At 41.9% G+C, this 15,848-nt stretch overlaps 1 pseudogene across 1 annotated transcript; it reads left to right on the forward strand.

The window, feature by feature from the left end:
* Positions 1-8,595: 8,595 nt before the first annotated feature.
* Positions 8,596-15,186, forward strand: LOC129543392 (SLA class II histocompatibility antigen, DQ haplotype D alpha chain-like; annotated as a pseudogene). The gene is made up of 5 exons (XR_016036114.1): positions 8,596-8,616; positions 10,654-10,882; positions 12,532-12,813; positions 13,506-13,683; positions 15,181-15,186. The product of XR_016036114.1 is annotated as an SLA class II histocompatibility antigen, DQ haplotype D alpha chain-like (transcript).
* Positions 15,187-15,848: the final 662 nt, after the last annotated feature.

A 15,848-nucleotide genomic window follows, 5' to 3' on the forward strand; every position in this document is an offset into this window, starting at 1 on the left:
AACCCATTCCAGTGTTCTTGCCTGGAGAATCCCAGGGATGGGGGAGCCTGGTGGGCTTCTGTCTATGGGGTCACACAGAGTCGGACACGACTAAAGTGACTTAGCAGCAGTAGCAGCAACCATCTCCAGTATTCCAGATATCAAGAAGAAGATTTTAAATATTTCACCATTGAGTCTGACATGTGCAGCAGAGTAGTCTTGTTAGATTGAGAAAATTCCTCTTGAATACTCATTCTTTAATAGGAGGTTCAACATTTTTAAAAGTGAAGAACAGAGATTGAATTCTGTTTTATAGTTCTATCGCTAAAAACTATTTTAAAATTCTATTCACATGGTCGTATGCCTTTCTTCTCCTTTAGTTAACACGTTAATGGAAGTGCTAGTCAGCATAATTAAACAAGAAAAAGAAATCAGTGGTGTGCTTTATTGTGAGACCTGAAATTTGAATTGCAGCCATAGACCTCTTCAAGCCTGAAAGGGCCCCAGATTGGGAGTTCCTTCTCTATTTTCACTAGGTTTGTTTCTCTACCCAGCTACTTCCTGTCAACCTAAACAGCTGAACTGCATTTGATTCTCAGTCTAAGGTTTCACATCCCGATGAGCTAATTCTGACAAACCAAAAACATCCTTCTGTAAAATCCAGGGGGACACCATTGTCTTGTTACTACAATGGTTGTCTTCCATAACCCCTACTTATTCACTGTGTTCCTGAGTGCAGCCTCCATGTGCCCCTACGGGGGGAGTTGTATCCTCAGGCTGTGAGTCTACATAATAAACTGCTATCAAATTCATCTGTCCATTTGAATGCTGTGTGTTCAGCCATCTCGTACTATTAAAGGTAGGGGACCCTCCTTCACTTACAGAATAAAGAGGAAGTGGTCAGAACACATACGTATCAGAAATAAATTGTGTGTGTGAGTGTGTGTGTGTGTCTGTGCATGTTAGTCGCTCAATTGTGTCCAACTCTTTGCAACCCCACGGGCACTAGCTTTCCAGGCTCCTCTGTCCATGAGAAATCTACAGGCAGGAATGCTGGAGTGGATTGCCATACCCTTCTCCAGGGGATTTTCCCGACCCAGAGATCAAACCCATTTCTCCTGCACTCCAGGCAGGTTCTTTACTGTCTGAGCCACCAGGGAAACCCCTAAATAAAATTATAGCTGTCCTCATTTCATATAATGGTCCACACAAGAATTCCCAAGGAATGCCCTCCTCTTCATAAAAAATTCTATATAAATAATAATGGATTTAATCAAAAGTGCAGATTTCAAAATCAATTTAAGAAATGAACATATGTCTATATATGGCAATGAAGACATAAAACAAAAGTTAAAAATATAATATTTACAATGTTAAGTATAACTAACAGAACATGTAAAGAACTTGTACACTGAAAGGCTGATGAAAGAAGTCAAAGATATAAATAAATGGAAAGTGTAACTATATCTATCAGCTGAAAACCTGAACACAGGAAAGATGTCATTTCTTTCCCAAGTTGACATCCTGGTTTAATGCAATTTTAGTCCAAGTCCCAGCAAAATCTTTAATAGTTGTAGAAAACTTATTCTGAAACATTTATGAAAAAGCATATGAATTAGGATAGATAAAACAAATTGAATGAAGAAATATAAACATGTGGGACTTTTATTTCCAAATATAAATGATGTTTAACCAAATTTAAAACTATTTTATAGCTAGAGTGATCAAAACTAATTTGATCTATTTTGGAAGGATGGGTACTTAGATCAAAGAAACAATATAAAAAAATACAAGAATAGATCTAGAGCAGCTCACTTCTGACAAAGGAGGTGAAAAATCTATGAAAACTATAAAAGGTTCAGTAAATAAATAAAAAGATATGCCAAACTGATGAAACTGGAAAAATTAATAGTGTTTAAATGTTCATAGTGCTAAAGCAATCAACAGATTCAAAGCAATCCCTATCAAAATTCCAATGGCATTTTTCAGAGAACTAGAATAAATACTCCTAAAATTTGTAAGGAAGTACAGAAGATGCTGATTAGCCAAAGCAGACTTGAGAAAGAACAACAAAGCTAGAGGCATCATGCACCCTAATTTCAAACTATATTGCAAAGCTATAGTAATCTAAATAGTATGCTATTGGCATAAAAATAGACATATGGAACAATGAAACAGAAATTAAACACACACATATATAGTCAATGAATTTATTTTTTTTTTAAGTCAAGAATATACAATGGGGAAAGGACAGACTCTAAGAAATTTTTGGGATATTGGGGAAATTGGAAAGTTGCATGCAAAGCAATAAAAGTTGATCACTAACTTAGACCATTTGATTTTGGGCTCCAAAATCACTGCAGATGCTGATTGCAGCCAGGAAATTAAAAGACGCTTACTCCTTGGAAGGAAAGTTATGACCAACCTTGATAAGTATATTAAAAAGCAGAGACATTACGTTGCCAACCAAGGTCCATCTAGTCAAGGCTATGGTTTTTCCCGTGGTCATGTATGGATGTGAGAGTTGGACTGTGAAGAAAGCTGATCACCGAAGAATTGATGCTTCTGAACTGTGGTGTTAGAGAAGACTCTTGAGACTCCCTTGGACTGCAAGGAGATCCAACCAGTCCATTCTAAAGGAGATCAATCCTGGGTGTTCATTGGAGGGACTGATGCTAAAGCTGAAACTGCAATACTTTGGCCACCTCATGCAACGAGTTGACTCACTGGAAAAGACTCTGATGCTGGGAAAGGTTGGGGGTGGGAGGAAACGGGGACGACAGAGAATGAGATGGCTGGATGGCATCACCGACTCAATGGACACGAGTTTGAGTGAACTCCGGGAGTTGGTGATGGACAGGGAGGCCTGGCGTGCTGTGATTCATGGGGTCGCGGAGAGTTAGACACGACTGAGCGACTGAACTGAACTGAACTTAGACCATACACAAAAATTAACTCAAAATGGCTTAAATACTTGATTAAAGACCTGAAGTCATAAAACTCCTACTTGTTGTTGTTCAGTTGCGAAGTCTTATCCATCTCTTTGTGACCCCATGGACTGCAGCACACCAGGATCCTCTGTCCTTCACTATCTCCCGGAATTTGCTCAAATTCATGTCTATTGAGTTGGCAATGCTATCTAACTATCTCATTCTCTGCTGCTCTCTTCTCCTTTTGCCTTCAGTCTTTTCCAGCATCAGGGTATTTTTTTCCCCAGTGAGTCAGCTCTTATCAGGTGGCCAAAGTATTGGAGCTTCAACTTCAGTGTCAGCCCTTCCAATGAATATTCAGCGTTGATTATGAGTGACTGGATTGATCTCCTTGCAGTCCAAGGGAATCTCAAGAGTCTTCTCCAGTACCACAGTTTGAAAACATCAATTCTTAGGCTCTCAACCTTCTTTATGGTCCAACTCTCACATCCATACATGACCACTGGAAAAATCATAGCTTTGACTATACAGACCTTTGTTGGCAAAATGATGTCTCTGCTTTTTAAAACACTGTCTATGTTTGTCATAGCTTTCCTTTCAAGTAGCAAGTATGTTTTCATTTCATGACTGCAGTCATGTTGGAGAGACTTTGAAGCCACAGTGATTTTGGAGTCCAAGAAAAAAAAAAAAATCTGTCTCTTTTTTTCCTTCTATTTGCCATGAAGTGATGGGACAAGATGCCATGATCTTAGTTGTTTTGAAAGCTGAGTTTCAGGTCAGCTTTCCCCTCTCCTCTTTCACCCTCATCAAGAGGCTCTTTAGCCCTTCTTCACTTTCTGCCATTAAAGTGGTATCATCTGCATATCTGAGGCTGTCGATATTTCTCCCAGCAATCTTGATTCCAGCTTGTGATTCATCGAGTACAGCATTTCACATGATGCACTCTGCACAGAAGTTAAATGAGTGGATTGACAATATACAACCTTGTTTTCCTTTCCCAGTTTTGAACCAGTGGTCTTGTTCCATGTCTGGTTCTAACTGTTGGTTCCTGACCTGCATTCAGGTTTCTCAGGAGACATGTAAGGTGGTCTGGTATTCCCATCTCTTTAAGAATTTTCCACAGTTCATTGTGATCCACACAGTCAAAGGCTTTAGTGTAGTCAATGAAGCAGAAGTAGATGTTTTTCTGGAATTCCCTTGCTTTGTTCTCTTAAGAGGACCTTCTTAACAATTTGATGTATGGAAGAAACCAACACAATGTTGTAAAGCAATTATCCTTCAATTAAATATAAATTAAAAAAATTTTAAAGGCCTTATCTCTGCTTGCTATTCTCTGAATTCGGCTGGATGTATCTCTCCCTTTCTCCCTTTCCTTTCACTTCTCTTCTTTCCTCAGCTATTTGTAAAGCCTCCTCAGACAACCTCCTTGCCTTCTTGCATTTCTTTTTCTTTGGGACGATTTTGGTCACTGCCTCCTGTACAATGCTATGAACTTCCATCCATAGTTCTTCAGGCACTGTGCCTGCTAGATCTAATCCCTTGAATCTATTTATCACCTTTACTGTATAATCACAAGGGATTTGATTTAGGTCATACCCAAATGGCCTAGTGGTTTTCCCTACTTTCTTCTATTTAAGCCTGAATTTTGCAATAAGGAGCTCATGATCTGAGCCACAGTCAGCTCCTGGTCTTGTTTTTGCTGACTGTATAGAGCTTCTCCACCTTCAGCTGCAAAAAACATAATCAATCTGATTTCAGTATAAAATTCCTGGAAGAAAACTAAAGGGAATGCAGTTGATACCTGTCTTGGCGATGATTTTTAAGATCTGAACCAAAAGTAAAGGCAAAAAAATCTAAAAATAAACAAGTGGAACTATTTCAAACTAAACATTCTCTGCACAGCTAAGGAAATCATCAACAAAAGGAAACATAACCTCCTGAATAGAGGAAAATATTTGCAAATTATATGTCTGATGAGAGGTTAATATCCAAAATATATAAAGAGCCTTTACAGCTTAATTTTTAAAATTTCATTAAAAATGGGCCAGAGGATCTGAATAAATACTTTTACAGAGAAGATGTACAGATACCCAACAGGTACATGAAAAGATACTCAACACCACTAATTAACAACGGAATTGAAATCAAGCCACAATATGATATCATATCACCTCACACTTATTAGAATGGCTTTTATCAAAAAGACAAGGAATAACAATGGTTGGCAAAAATGTGGAGAAAGGGGAACACTTGTACAATGTTGGCTGGAGTGTAAATTTGTGCAGCCACCATGAAAAACCCTGTGGAATTTGCTGAAAAAATTAAAAAGAGAACTACTTTATGATCCCGCAATTCCATTTCTTGGTATTTGCCTAAAGAAAATGAAAAAACTAAGTTAAAAAGATATATGCACCCCCATGTTCATTGCAATACTATTTATAACAGCCAAGATATGGAAGCAACCTAAGTGCCTATCAATGGATGAATGGATAAAAAAAATGTAATATAGAAACATCTACTTCTGCTTTATTGACTACACCAAAGCCTTTGACTTTGGATCACAACAAAGTGTGGAAAATTCTTAGAGATGGGATTACCAAACCACCTGACCTGCCTCCTGAGAAATCTGTATGCAAGTCAAGAAGCAACAGTTAGAACTGGACATGGAACAACAGATTGGCTCCAAATGGGGAAACGAGTATGTCAAGGCTGTATATTGTCATCTTGCTTATTTAACTATATGCAGAGTACATCATGAGGAACGCTGGTCTGGATGAATCACAAGCTGGAATCAAGATTGCCAGGAGAAATATCAATAACCTCAGATATGCAGATGACACCACCTTTATGGCAGAAAGTGAAGAGGAACTAAAGAGTCTCTTGATGAAAGTGAAAGAGGAGAGTGAAAAGGTTGGCTTAAAACTCAACATTCAGAAGACGAAGATCATGGTATCATGCCATCACTTCATGGCAAATAGATGGGGAAACAACGGAAACAGAGACTTTATTTTGGGGGGCTCCAAAATCACTGCAGATGGTGACTGCAGCCATGAAATTAGAAGATGCTTGCTCCTTGGAAGAAGAGCTATGACCAACCTAGATAGCATATTAAAAAGCAGAGACGTTACTGTGCCATAAAAAGGTCCATATCATCAAAGCTAAGGTTTTTCTGGTAGCCATGTATGGATATGAGTGTTGGACCATAAAGAAAGCTGAGCACTGAAGAACTGATGCTCTTGAACTGTGATGTTGGAGAAGACTCTTGAGAGTCCCTTGGACTGCAAGGAGATACAACCAGTCCATCCTAAAGGAAATCAGTCCTGAATATTCATTGGAAGGACTGATGCTGAAGTTGAAACTCCAATACTTTGGCCACCTGATGCAAAGAACTGACTTCTTGAAAAAGACCCTGATGCTGGGAAAGATTGAAGGTGGGAAGAGAACAGAACGACAGAGGATGAGATGGTTGGATGGCATCACCAACTCGATGGGCATGAGTTTGAGTAAAGTCTGAGAGTTGGTGATGGACAGGGAAGCCTGGCGTGCTGCAGTCCTTGGGGTCAAGTTGGACACGACTGAGTGACAGATATGAACTGAATATAGAAAGGTAAGGCAGGTAGATACACACACAAGAAAATATTACTCAGTCACCAAAAAAAAAAAGAAATCTTGCCATTTGAGACAACAAGAATGGTCCTTAAAAATATTATGCTAAGTAAAACAGGTCAAACAAAGAAAAACAAATGTTGTGTGATTTCACTTATATGTGGAATCTAGAAAAACAAACAAAAATGAGTTCATAGATACGAAAAACACATTTCTTATTGCCAAAGACAAGATGTGGTGGGCAAAATAGGAGCAGAGGGTCAAAAGATGCAAACCTTCAGCTATAAAGTTAAAAACCCATGGAGATGTAATGTATAGCATGGTGACTATAGTTAATAATACTGTATTGTATATCAGAAAGTTGCTGAGAGAGTAGGTCTTAACAGTTCTGATCACAAGGAAAACAATGTTGTGACCATGTACGGTGAGGGAATTTAACTGCTCATTTTGGTGATCATTTTACAGTATATACAGATATTGAATCCTTACTTTGTACACTTGAAATTAATAAATTTTAAAAACTAGAGAGTATCCTTTGAGAAAAAAATTTTGTTTTAGTCAGTGTCAAAATGAAAAGCTACCATCCCAGGCACAAAAACATCTAGGAAGCAGTTAAATGTGTGATGGATGGATGAGACAGAGGGGCAGGCAGAAAGTCATAGGAACAGATCTTCCTACAACCTTCCCTGACAACTGCATACACACACACACACACACACACACACACACACACACACCTATTGTCTATTACCTTGTAGCAGGACTTTGCCTGGGTTTCCCACGCTGTTTCTGCGGTCTCTTACTGTTTGATGGTGTTATGATCTTATGTATGAAAAATTTAGCCTCATAAATGAATGAAACAAGTTAAAAATGAAAGTAACAATAGGTGAAATCTAGTACTACTGAAAAAAACAGTATTCTGTCTGCTGCTAGCATCTCCAGAGATTTCTGCGAAATAGAAAGTAGGTCAGAATGATCTGATGAAAAGCCTGTCTTCTTACACAGAAAGTGGGGGGCTTCCTGGTAAACGGAGTAGACTCTGAGTGGACCCAGAAATATCTGCTCGTCCGTAAAGGCACATGTTAAAGGAGGCAGTGGAACACGAGACCACCTGTAGCTTCAAATATACACACCAGCAATTCTAGAGTTAACGCTATACAGATGTTGAACCCCACATTGGACCTCATAGCCTATAACTAACTGGAACAATTCTCTTTGACGTGTACCTTGTTCACAAATTTCAGTTTAAAACAGACAACAACAAAAATAAAGTGCACACTAAGCAGAAAAATATCAGGGTAGAAAAAACAAAAAAGGACGTTTATTGACTCCTACTAGTAGAGATCTTTTTGAGGACAAGTTTAATCCAAAGTGTAGGAGGTAAGCTCCATGAAACTGGAATTTTCGGTCAGAGTGTTTCTCCTTTCATTTATACAATGGAAGTTCCTTCTGCTCCCTTTTGAATCGATGCCCTTGTGTGAAAGTTGCTCAGTTATGTTCAACTCTTTGCGACCCCATGGACTGTACGTTCATGGAATTCTCCAGGCCAGAAGACTGGAGTGGGTAGCCTTTCCCTTCTCCAGGGGATCTTCCCAACCCAGGGATCGAACCCAGGTCTCCCGCATTGCAGGAGGATTCTTAACCAGCTGAGCCACAAGGAAGCCACAAGCTTCTTTTTCTTTAGGATCTCTCAAAATTGTTCAAATTTTCTTGCTACGAGCTTTACTCATTGATAATTCCTCCTATGTATGATATCCTTCTGCTCCCTTTTGAATTTGTGCCCTTAGATAATTCAAATCAAGGGAGTTTTCCAGGCTTCTTACAGGTCTCTTCCTAAAAATGCTTCAGCTGGCAACTGAGGTGTCAGTTCAGGGAATTTCTCTGATGGGCTGAAACACGACAGAGCAGGGTGAGGCGTGGGCTGCTCCCACATGGTTTCTTCCAGAAGTTCTGTTTAGACCACCTTCCTGGCGAGGCACCACTCAGAACAGCCACTCCTGAGGATACCCTTGGAGGAGGAAGAGGATGAGAAAAGCTCTGATTCTGAGGGCTTTTGCTCTGGCTGCCATCATGAGCCCCTATGGAGGTGAAGACATCGTGGGTGAGTGTACAGTTAAGGGGTGTGGGTTTACAATTGTGAAGGAGAATTTTTTTAATTTTTATTTTATATTGGAGTATGGTGGCTCAGGTGGTAAAGAATCTGCCTGCAATACAGGAGACCTGGGTTCTATCCCTAGGTTGGGAAGATCCCCTGGAGAAGGGAATGGCTATCCGCTTTAGTATTCTTGCCTGAAGAATTCCGTGGGCAGAGGAGCCTGGTGGGCTACAGTCCATGAGGTCACAAAAAGTCAGACATGACTTAGCAGCTAAACAACTATATATATCTTCTTTATCCATTCATCTATTAATGGACATTTAGGTTGTTTCTATGTCTTGGCTCTTATAAATAATGCTGCTATGAAATAAAGGTGCATTTATCTTTTTGGATTATAGTTCTTTCTGGATATGCCCAGGAGTGGGGTTGCTGGATCATATGGCAACTCTATTTTCAGATGTGTATTCTAAATAACAAAGAGCTGTGTGTGCATGTTATGTGTGTGAAAGTCACTCTGTGTCCAACTCTTTGTGACCCCATGGACTAAATAGCAATATAATGCCAAAGTATAGCATGATTATTATAAGTGTAACTTCATGTTTGTTTGTTTCAGAAATTTGGGTAATGTTGGTGGAAAATCTGGGAACTTAAAACAGGTTAGTCTCAGCTTGTCAACCCAAACTACCAGTTCTGTCACCTCCAGCCAGTAAAGCTCTAAACAGAGGATACAGATTGATTTTGGTTCGTCAGCCCCTTGGCTCCTCCATTCTGTATTCACAACACCTTCTTGAAGGTGGCTTATTCCACTAAATTCCAGTCTCCTGTCCAAAACTTTGTCCTACTGTGTCATGGGCATTGACAACAGTTCCTGAAACCCAAAGAGGGGAAAAAAGTCAAGGAAAAGAGAAGAGGAATGCAACGGAATCTTCAAAACATTTCCTAATTGTGATTCGTTAAATCAACAAATATTTAGTGAGGTATCAAGCACTTCTCCGGGTGCTTGGCATAAAACAAGATTTCTGGAAATGCCCTGGTGGTCCAAGGATCAGAACTCCACGCTTCTACTGCTGGGGGACATGGGTTCAATCCCTGGTCAGGGAACTAAGATCCCTCATGTTATGTGGCACAGACAAAAAACAACAACAAATCAAGATTCTATGCACAGGAAACTCATGTTCTTACAATCAGACAGATAACTTTTTTAAAAAACACATCTCATAATTAAATAAATTCCATAGTGTGGTAAGAATGAGAGAAGTGCTATGAGAAGTAAGAGATTAGGTGATTAGAAATAAACTTAAGAATTAAAATTATGTAATGGCTCAGCTGTTAAAGAATCTGCCCTCAGTGCAGGAGACCTGGGTTCAATCCCTGGATTGGGAAGATTCCGTGGAGAAGGGAATGGCAACCCATTCCAGTATTCTGGCCTGGAAAATTCCATGGACTGTATAGTCCATGGGGTCGCAAAGAGTCAGACACGACTGAGCGACTTTCACTGAAACTGAATCATTATCTAGGGCTTCCCCAGTGGCTCAGACGTAAAGAATTCACCTGCAATGCAGGAGACACAGGTTCAATCCCTGGGTCAGGAAGGTCCCCTGGAGGAGAGCATGGCAACCCACTCCAGTATTCTTGCCTGGAGAATCCCATGGACAGAGGAGCCTGGTGAGGGTCACAAACAATCGGACATGACTGAAGGGACTGAGCACACACGCAAGCATTCATTACTAACTTATTTAACTGAAATCTTACTATGTGCCTTGAACCCTTCAAGTTACTGGAGGTACAGAATGAATAAGACAGCATCTCAACACCTCATGGCGTGTACATAACACTCCTTAACCCTAGGATAGAAAAGACAGAAATAGGAAGTGGTATCGGACCAGGCCAAACATGAACCTACACTCCTACAGAGACCATTTCTCACGTGTTTTTGTTTAATCCAATTCTTTCCCCCCACCACCACCCCCCATATCCTGCCTCCCTGTTCTTACCTTCCTGCTTTGGCATGGCCACACACCAGCTGACCACGTGGGTATTTAGGGCACAAATGTCTACCAGACGTACGGCACCTCTGGCCAGTTCACATTTGAATTTGATGGAGATGAGCTCTTCTACGTGGACCTGGGAAAAAAGGAAACTGTCTGGCGGCTGCCCGAGTTTAACAATATCACCATGTTTGAGATTCAGAGTGCCCTGAAAAATATTGTTATGTCAAAAAGAAATTTGGACATCTTGATAAAAAATTCCAACTTTACACCTGCCACCAACGGTAAGTGCGGCCTCTCTTCACGGTATCTATCTCATGTTCCTGGTCTCACACACACACTCTAAACTGTTCCACCTTTCTATTTCATTTCCTGGCAAATACCCAGTCCTCAGATATTTAATCTTGAAATATCCCTCCCCTAAGTTCCAAGACTCTGATGCTGGGAGGGATTGGGGGCAGGAGGAGAAGGGGATGACAGAGAATGAGATGGCTGGATGGACATGAGTTTGAGTGAACTCCGGGAGCTGGTGATGGACAGGGAGGCCTGGCATGCTGCGATTCATGGGATCACAAAAAGTCGGACACGACTGAGCGTCTGAACTGAACTGAACTGAACTGAAGTTCCAAGAACCCACTCCTTGTAGTTCTAAAAGAGAATATTCCCAAGCTCTTGGCCTAAGTAGCCAAGTAGTACCTCAGCCCTTGTCTCCTTTGAGGAAAGAATTCAGCAGAGAGACCAAGCTTGTGAAATCGATACAGCATTTATTAAAAACAAAGTACGTGTGGAAGAGCATAAAGGGAACTTGGAGTTTGGAATTTTTTTTTTAATTAAATGTTTTTTAATGGGTCTCAAAATCCTGTGACAAATTTTTTATCAGGCTGTTCCCATTAGAAAGTACTGGTTTTAAAAACTAATAACTGAAAACTGCCACACACAAAGCAAATGGTCCATAAAACATTCTCCTTTCCTTCTGAAGTTTTTACAATGCATTGTTACTATTAACCAGTCTTTTACTATTAAACATAAAGGGCAAATCACTCCAAATGGACTGAGTTGCACACAATAGGGATGATTTAGCTTGCTTATATGGGGGCAGTTTTCTGGGCTGTCTCTGGCCAGTCATCTCCCTTGTGCCCATTTTTCACCTGACTCAGGGTTCTTCCTGATGGGCATGCGTCTCTCAGCCAAGGTGGATTCCGGCGCAAACGTTTCTGGGGGGTTGGCAGGACATCTTCAGGGGTCGGCAGGACATCTTCTGGGCTGGCGTCTCCTTCCGCCTTTGTCCTCCCTAGACTGAAGACCTCTTCTGCACGTGCATCAGGCTGGGAAATCCCCTTGACCACAAGAACGAGGAAGTTGTGGTCACTTTGTCTTTCACCTAATCAGGGCCCCGCGCTCCTGCTGGTATCGTGTCTTGAAGCGTCAGCAGGAGACCAGTTGCAGCTGCTCAGCCTGGGGCCCATCTGTCTCCTAACTCACACACACCGACCCACTCGGCCCTGTGGATTCCCAGTGAGAAGAACGTGTTCTAAGCTGCATAGTGACCCTAAAGAAGAGGACAGTTCAGGAGAGAATTCACAGCACAGTTCAGAGGACAGTTCAGCACCTGTAGATAAAGATGCCAGCACCAGTTCTGAAGTCACCATAGATCGCACTAATCTTCCTCATTCAGAAGATGGAAGGGCCAAGGTCACAGTGTTGGACGGTCCTGCCAGTAAAATAATAATAATAATCAATATATAATCTAAGAAACAGGTAAAAATAAAGGGAGGCAGTGGCTGACTGCAAAGTGAGTCTGAAAGGACATAGGAAATAGCACACTAACAGCTGGGGAGATTGTGCATGGGGTGGGGGGGCCTCCCCCAAACTGATTAAGGAGCGTAAGGCACGGTTGTCAGAAATTCCAATCCATCTTTGGTCTTCATTGTAGAAATCCCTGAAGTGGCTGTGTTTCCCAAATCCTCCATAGTCCTGGGGATTCCCAATACCCTCATCTGTCAAGTGGACAACATCTTTCCTCCTGTGATCAACATCACTTGGTTTTACAACGGACACTTTGTTGCAGAAGGTGTCGCTGAGACCACCTTCTACCCCAAGAGTGACCACTCCTTCCTCAAGTTCAGTTACCTCACATTTCTTCCCTCCAGTGAAGACTTCTATGACTGCCGAGTGGAGCACTGGGGCCTGGAAGAGCCGCTCGTCAAGCACTGGGGTACGTGCGTTCCAAAACTCACGCCCTTCTCCACATCCAACCCACCTGCATACAGTGTCCTTTTGAATCTGGCCTCTGTACTCTGACACTGAGTCAAACCTTGGAGACAGCATTTTGGGTGAAGTAGAAAGAACAGCTTTATTTCTTTGCCAGATAAAGTGGGCCCCAGTGGACTACCACTCTCAAAACTGTGTGTCCCCACCTGGAGGGGTTAGTGAGGAGTTTTATAGTAATGGTGTGATCAAAGAGGGTGTGATCAGCTCCTGGGCCTTCTTCTGATTGGCTGGTGGTGAGCCAAGAGGGAGTCAGCATCATTAACCTTCCGTTGACAGCCAGTCTGGGGTCAGTGTGTCGTGGGCAGCATATAGTTAATTTCTCCACTAGTTGGAGATTTCGTCATCTGCCAAACAGCTCAAAGACAGTGTTGTGTGTATCCCTTGAGGGGGAACCAGGACCTGCCCCAAGGCTGCACTGCTATTTCTTAACTGCTCCTCCCTTGTCTCCACATCGCCTCCCCTCCCTGAATAACATGTTTGAGCTTGCCCCTTGGAACTCAGAGAGGTCATGGAGGCTGAATGAAGCCTGTTTCCTGCAAACAAGAAACAGGGAGACACAGAAAGGCTTTTGTACACAGGAGCATCACAGGACCCTGCTCGGTGTCACTTTGACCCTGTAAGTCTTTTTGTTCTCAGAGCCAGAGATTCCAACCCCTACATCAGAGCTGACAGAGACTGTGGTCTGTGCCCTGGGGCTGGCCATGGGCCTCGTGGGCATCATGGTGGGCACTGTCCTCATCCTCCAAGTCCGGTGCTTGGGTTCTGCCTCCAGACGTCGAAGGGCCATGTGAGTCATGGCCTGAAAGATGGGAAGGTAAAGATCAAATCTAGAAAGATGGCACTCCAGGCAGGGAAGGCAAGGGCATACATGTGTTTGAACAACTGTGGGCAAATTGGAGATGGGTTGACGTTGGGACAGAGTTGCACCAAAAACTGCAAATTCTGCCCACTGATGCTGAATAAAAAATACGAGACAGAGTTTGGAGGAATAAAAAGATGGCTTTAGTTGGCTGAAGGAAGAACATAGCAGGCTAGTCCCCGTACTATGGGGAATTGGAGGGGATCATATAGCTGGGGCTCAGAGGCCGAGGTCTGTGATCAGGAACAAAGTAGTGAGAGTCTTGCATTCTTCTTCTTTATTGTTTCAAACAGTCAGAACTGGCTTCAGGAAGCAGGATAATTGGGTCAGTTTGTTTCTGATTTACAATATTGCAGCCCTCTCTCTGCAATGCAAAACGCTACAAGGGAGGGGTCTGCAAAGGGAGCGCTGGGAAGGTGAGCACCAGGTGCAGGATGTAATTTGCATAGGGTTAAGGGGCAGTAGGTACCGGATATAATTTACATAGTGTCAGGTTCATCCTATGAGATACAGGCTACGGTTTAGTAACAGTGAAAGCAAGGAGTGATTAACGCTTTCAGGCCTGTTTATGCTTCTTCTCTCATCTCTGTTCACTGTTCCTTTTGCTTGTTCTCAGGAGAGGAAAGTCTTCATTTCTGTTTTCGCTGCAACAGCAGCAGCACAGGATGGTCAGCCTCATGCTGTTTGCTGTTTCAGGTGATCTATTGTTACAAGAAAAGAAAGGCATGGTTCAGACTCCAGTTTCCATCTTGACCTTGATTGAGACGTGCTCCTTGTTCCACTTCATCACAGAGCTCCTTCAATGCCCTCCTGCCCTCCCTGCTGGGGTGGACTTTATGGAGGAATTTTCCTTTGAAGATCACTGACCCTTATGAATTCTCCCAACTGGTTCGTTGCCTGCCTTTCACAGAGAGATCTGGATTGCTCCACCCAGCCACCTAGTTCTTGGTCATCCCAATCCAACATCCGTTCCAAACAAATAAGCAAATCTTGTATCAAGAGATTATCTTGCTAAGTGAAGTCAGTCAGAAAGAGAAAGACAAATACCATATGATATCACTTATGTGTGGAATCTAAAATATGACACAAATGAACCTACCTATGAAACAGAAGCAGGATCAGGAACACAGAGAATGGACTGGTGGTTGCCAAGGGAGGAAGGGGATGGGAGAAAGTTGGATTGGGAGCTTGGGATTAGCAGATGCAAACTGGTACATGTAGAGTGGATAAACAATTGGGTCCCTGTGTAGCACAGGGAACTATCTCCAATACCCTGTGATAAACCATAATGGAAAATGACCACAAGAATATATACAGATGTATGTATGTATAACTGTGTCGTTTTGCTATACAGCAGTAATTAACTATACTTAAATAAAAAGAAATTTTTAAAAAAGACAAATCTCTTTCTAGGGTATTTTTGTTCAGGGTGTCCATTTTCTCTGTTCCTAGGGCTAACTCCTATATAAGCATGGAAGCCACTGTGTTGGAAGGCTCATGGAAATCTCAGCTCCATGGAACCTGTTTCTTGGGTCATGTTAATACCTTACAGCCAAAGTGTCAAAATGATATTCTTAAATGGGGACCTTTTTTCCTCCCTAAACTTCCTCTTTGCTCTCTCTCTCTTTTTACATTTAGGTGTCAATGAATATAAAGCAAAATTTCTCCCCTCAGTGCAAAGTGTTTATATCTAACATGCAAAAAAATGTGTGTGTGGGGGGGGCAATGTTCAAGTGTTTAATTTTAAAAGAGAAGTCTAAGTCTGTGCAAGAGACCAGACACTGAAATAAAATCTTTTAAACATCAAAACTGGATTTTGAGAATGCAAAGTCAGAAACATGGATCCAGAAAGGAGGCAGAATGATGTAAAGCTCTCCTCCCCGTTTTCATCCTGATGAGATAGAAAGTCTCCAGGTGGGAATGAAACAGAGCATAGAAGTGAGAACCATAGAATAAGATAATGCTGTCTATGTCTCAGAAAACACCCCACACTTTCTCTTATCTGGAGAAAGGAGAGACTGGCTGACAGGCCCAGAGCAGGGACAGCCTCACTGCCCTGTAGGTACCCCCATTTAGCAATACTGTAAGTACAATGTAAATGCACTCCACCCTCAAGTTCA

This window comes from Moschus berezovskii, chromosome 23, assembly GCF_049115385.1.
Source record: "Moschus berezovskii isolate FMDL1 chromosome 23, NW_MosBer_1.0, whole genome shotgun sequence".
Taxonomy (NCBI): Eukaryota; Metazoa; Chordata; class Mammalia; order Artiodactyla; family Moschidae; genus Moschus; species Moschus berezovskii.